Here is a 5,862-nt window from a genome sequence, read left to right on the forward strand (position 1 = left end):
TCTGAGTTATGATATATGTTACTAAGTACTGAGTCATTGTGTATCTTCAATTAAATCAGCTTTTATACTTATAAATTTTATTGACTAAATTAAATGCTGATAACATGTTTGACATTGTCCTATGTGCTTATAAAACATTGTCTGTTAAGAATCCATTGAACAACAAATTACTCAGCGCGCTCTATATTACTAAACCTTCCGCTTAATACTGAGTAAATAGAATATGTTGAAATAGCTGACCTATATCTGAAAACTGACCTTAGACTTACTCATTTAAACCTTTAAATGTTTTGAGTAAAACTAAGTCAGTAGCTCAACCCTTACGGGGGAGTTTGCTAAACTATACTAGGTCAACTATCATGGGGGAGCTCATACTGAGTTCCTCGCTGAATAGTTTTGCCAACATCAAAATGGGGGAGTTTGTTGAAACACCTTTCCACGTAATTTTGATTTGACAAAATTGTTTAAGTATAATTTAAAATACATATTCTAAACATACTAACTTTAAATGCTTTGATTTATTCTACTAATGTGTTTGTTCAATGTTGAGTTAAAACTGTTATAAGACATAAGAATTAAAAGGCCCAAGCCCAATACGGAAGCCAAGGCACAAGTCAAACAACTCAGTACAACTCGGCCCGCGTTTGTCAAAACGTTGCCGTTCTGGACAAAACGCAACTCAGCATGAGAAGGATCTAGAAGACCTTCGGGAACAACTTCAAGATGAAGCTGCTGAGTAGATTCGACAAACGTACAAGACAGCAGCTGGCGAAGGAAAACTTCCAGACAAAGTATTTCCCCTTTGGGCAAAGTTCAGACGACACAGTATGCTGTCCAGTTGACTTTGCCATAAAAGGAGAGACAGTCTGCTGAGCTGACCGAGGACAGAAGATACACAATTCTGATTGGCCGAGAGCTCTGAGCAAGTCAGGATGACAACGACATGTAGCCGTTTCCCTCCAACGGTTATTTCGAAATTCGAAATGACCGATGCCCAGACGTCTCTATAAATAGTGTCATCAGAAGCTTCACTCAATACAGAACTTGATCAAGCCATTACGCTGACCAAATTTCTACACAAGTTCTGCAAGCAAAGAAGCAAAGCAAATCTTACACTACAATTCTTATATCTGTGTAAAAGTCTAGAGTGATTGTTTCAATCGTCTAAAGTGTCTTAGCAAATCTTTGTATAGGACAAAACACTTATCATTTCTAGAGATAGAAAGGAGAGGCTGAGTACTCGGTTTTAGTACTCAGCGAGAGATTAGGATTGAGTAGAGGTATAGAGGAAGGTACTCTTGTCATACTCAGTTGCTAAGATTGTAAAAGGTTTGAGGCTCTACCTTTAAAGAGCTCAGTAGAGGATTCGAAATCTCGGAACGTGTTCCGGGGACAGGACGTAGGCTTAGAAGAAGCCGAACCTGGATAAATCTGCTGAGTGAAGTATTTCTTACCTTTAACTCTTTATATATATTGCTTGCTTAAAATAACCAAAAACTGACCAAGTAAAGAGGTCAAGTTGAGTTGTGCGCGTTGAACGTCTGAGCTCAGGAATAGACTCTAAGTGCTATCTCCTGACTCAAGCTAAGAAACTGACCTAGTCACCAGTTGACTAAGCCAGTATCTTACTGTTTACTCAGCGCCGCTGTTAAAACCTTTTTCCTTAGAAAAAGAAGTCTGCCCTAATTGCAAAAAAAGTTTAAATAGTTCCTAACCCCCCCTTGGAACTATACTTGCAACCTTACAAGGGACCAACATAATGGTCCCTGGCGAGTCCCAAAAGTGCTCCGACGGTCCCTGAATAGTCCGGAATTGCTCCAAAAGGCTTGGGTCTGGTTCGAAAATGCTCAAATAGTCCTGAAAATCCCTGAAAATACCGAAAATGCCATAAATAATGGAAAATGCTGAATTTAACTAAAAACTATCAAATTAATACATAAACTTAACTAAAAGCTAATTAAAATAGTCTAAATTAATCCTAAAAACGCTATATAAATGGGAGCTATCAAGTACCTTTCTAATTTTTACCGATCGGTGGAAGAAGGCAGAGTTTCTGTCCCCAGCAAGTAGCCATTTTTCTCTGCTTTTGTCTCTGAGGAGCATCTCTTGCCTGAGTAGTTGTAGTTCAAGATCCTTCTGAGCTTCATCCTCCTGTACAATACGAATGTCACTAAGACCGTCACTAGAGATGATAGCCTGAACTTCCTCTAACTTTTTTAAAGCAGCATCAATATTATTTTCAACTCTCCCAAAGACTTCAGTATTCCAAGCTCTGATCCTCTAACATTAAGTTACGTCATTTTACAGGCAACAAAATAGATTGCAATTGCTTTTAGGGGAATTCTAAAAAAAGCACGAAACTTGTTTTTCTATTTTTTTTTACCGTTTTTTTCTCACTTTATCCTTATTTTTCCATTTTTTATTTTTTTTCGTTTTTTTTACTTTCTCGTTTTTCCCATTTTTTTCTTCCTTTCTGTTTTTCCCTTTTTCTTTTTACACTTTTTTTTCTTCGTGTTTTCATGTGTTTTTTCTCTACTGCTTTAACATATATTAATCGGCATCATTTTGTTAACAATAGTATGCATTGCAATTACTTTTAGGGCATTTTCGGTGGAGGGGGGACAATAGTTTTTACGCTTTTTTTCACCTATTCTCATTTTTTATTTTCTCATCTTGTCTTATTTTTTGCCTAAATCATATGAAACCCTCTAAAGTTGTCCATTTTAGTCTCTTTGCGCCTCAAACTTAAGGGACAGTCCATTAGCCAGTCAAATTCTCTGAGAGTGACATAACAGGTTCCTTATTTTTCCTTAATCAGAGAAGATTTTGACAACACGTTTTTCGGTTGACTTCCCATGTGTCTTCCTACCATGGAAAACTTAGCAAAAAAGCACATCTCCAATCCTAACATTTGTCATGTCTAGGGAAGACGAAAGCCATATCTTTGGAATGCTCTATAGCAAGGCACATTTGGAGATTTTTCTTTGGAGAGAGTCGAATGGAGGTTGTGTTTGATGAGTTGAGTTGGTTAAGAAATTTAATTGCTACATGGTCCGTTGAGTTGGTGGTGAAAATCGCTATGATCATATGGAGCTTCTCGAAATATAGAAATGGTGTAGTTTGGGAGAAAAAATTATGTAGCCTTGTTGATGTTTTTCATGTTGCTTAAATGGAGTTGGAAGATTCAAAAATGGCTCAAAAGCTTATATTGATTACTATTTCTTTTGCTACTACAGGTCCGATGAAATGGCAGTGGCCTGAGGAGGGTGTCTTTATTTGTAATAGGCCTAATACATAAATAACCCCTGAACTTGTCCAAATGTTGCAACTGCCCCCTCCAACTTTCAATTGTAACAACTTACCCCTCAAACTTGTCCAATTGTAACAACTTACCCCTTAAACTTGTCCAATTGTAAAACACAACTCCAAATTGCTGACATGAACTGCAATTGAAGAATCACGTAAAATACAAAATCTGCAACGCTTGTGGAGTATGATAATCAAATTCTTGGCGTGATACGAATCCGGAAAAACTTGTTTACGGTTGCTTCAAATACAGGGTAAAAAAATTTCCAATTTGGGGTTATGTTTTATAATTGGACAAGTTTAAGGGGTAAGTTGTTACAATTGAAAGTTGAGGGGGGCAGTTGCAATATTTGGACAAGTTCAGAAGTTATTTGTGTATTAGGCCTTTGTAATATGGACGCATGGATTGCTCGGTTGTTCTGCATTCATGATATGCATGATCCTACAAAAGGTTTCTTCAAGCCTGTTGTAGCAAAGGCTATTGCTATTTGTGAGGCACTCTCGTGGTTAAAGGATGCCAATTACAGTAATGTGTACATCCTCTATAATTGTTTATCCATCATGCAAGCAAAACTTAAGCCCTCCACTCAGTTGTCGTACTTGTTCGATTAGTGCCTGACTGTGTTATGTTAATTCGAGATTTAATAAATTGTTCAATCTCTTTTGTTAAGTGGTCAACAAACTCTGTGGCTCGCGAGTTAGCTCGAGTTGTTAGTTCTAGGTCTGTCCGTAGAGAGTGTATATGTCCATATCATTTTTTTCTTAATATTCTTCTTACTGATATGGTTTAATAAAGGTAGTTTCTTAAAAAAACAGCTGCTGGAATTGTTACATTATTCTTTTGTATAAAATTAGAAACAACAAGTATTGCTTTAAGTAAAATGTACACCAAATGATAAATCCAATTGTCAATAACGTTCATGGATTGATAATGAACGCAGCTGAATCGGGAACCATGAACCTAGTCCTTCATCCGAACATATACAACCGATTGTCTACATCAATAAATCAAATTGTTACTATATATATATATAAGCATAATTAGATGTAAATGGAAGAAAAAACTCAGCCTGGTAGGTAGGTCCACCTACACATAGACAACTAAGGCTCTGTTCTTTATCACTGAAAAAAACTGAACTGAACTGAACTGAATGCTGCTGAACTGAACTGAACTGAACTGAATTTAACTGAATGCTACTGAACTTAACTGAATGATACCGAACTTAACCGAATTTAATCGAACGTAACAATAATGATGATATTAGACTTTAAAATAATTTAATGATAATATTGGACATTAATAAGCTTATAATAATAATAATAATAATAATAATAATAATATTTCTACCAAAAAAAATAATATCAATAATAAATAAACATATTATTAAAGATTAAACTAAATTAAATATCAAATAAAATCTAGGCTCGATAAAATCCTATGACATTAAATAAAAATGAGTCTAATTTAAATTAAAAATATAAATTACATACAAACACAAATTTATATATAATTTAAAGCCTATGAAATTAAATACAAATTTTTATATGAATACAAACCTTTTAATGTAAACGTATTAATATAATATTTATTTACTTTTCGTAAAATTTACAAATAAGTTGCACCAAATAATTATAATTATAATAAATAATGATAATGTATATAATGACAAAGCATAAATTATATATAAATATAATTATAATGAAAATAGATAAATTAATATATAATAAATTATAATAATTATAATAAATTGCTGAAATTATAAATAAATAATGATAATAATATATAATAATTATAATAAATAATGATAAATTATTGAATACTGAAACTGAATACTGAATACTGAAACTGAATACTGAACTGAACTGAACTGAACTGAACTGATTACTACTGAACTGAACTGATTGTTACTGAAATTAAGTAATAAAGAACAGGGCCTAAATCAGGAACATCTACGTGAGGAAAGCAACCATGAAAACGCAAGCATGCCATTGATAAACTAACAACAATTAAAATTAACAACAGATGATAAGGAAAATAAACCTTTAATACTAGGACATGTAAGATGCTTCAACCACTTGTCCCTAATAAATAGGTACAACAAGTACTGAAAAAGTCACTTTTCATATTGCAACGATGTTACTAATACAACACATGAAAATCTACAAATTCATATACCCAAACAAACTATGTACATACAACAATGCAGACCCAAACTAGTTTGGAAGACAAATACAGATAACATAAGATGATAATCCAAAAATACAATTATTCGATGATAATCCAAAAACACAATTAGGTATCAATTTCATTTTTTATGTATGGAAAAAATTTAAATCGGGAAAGATATCTAGTAAACTTTGAACTGTTATAAAATAAGGAAGATAATATCCAATAGAATCAGAACAATAGAGAGAGTGTATGCTTGTATTTCACTTGTCTTTATGTTTGTCCTCTATTACATGAAAGAAACCTATATTTATAGGCTTATGAATATATAGGTTACATAAGAACATAAATTATGGAGTTACAAACATTAAGGAATACAGAGTTACAAC

This window comes from Euphorbia lathyris, chromosome 5 (genome assembly GCF_963576675.1).
Source record: "Euphorbia lathyris chromosome 5, ddEupLath1.1, whole genome shotgun sequence".
NCBI classification, from domain to species: Eukaryota; Viridiplantae; Streptophyta; class Magnoliopsida; order Malpighiales; family Euphorbiaceae; genus Euphorbia; species Euphorbia lathyris.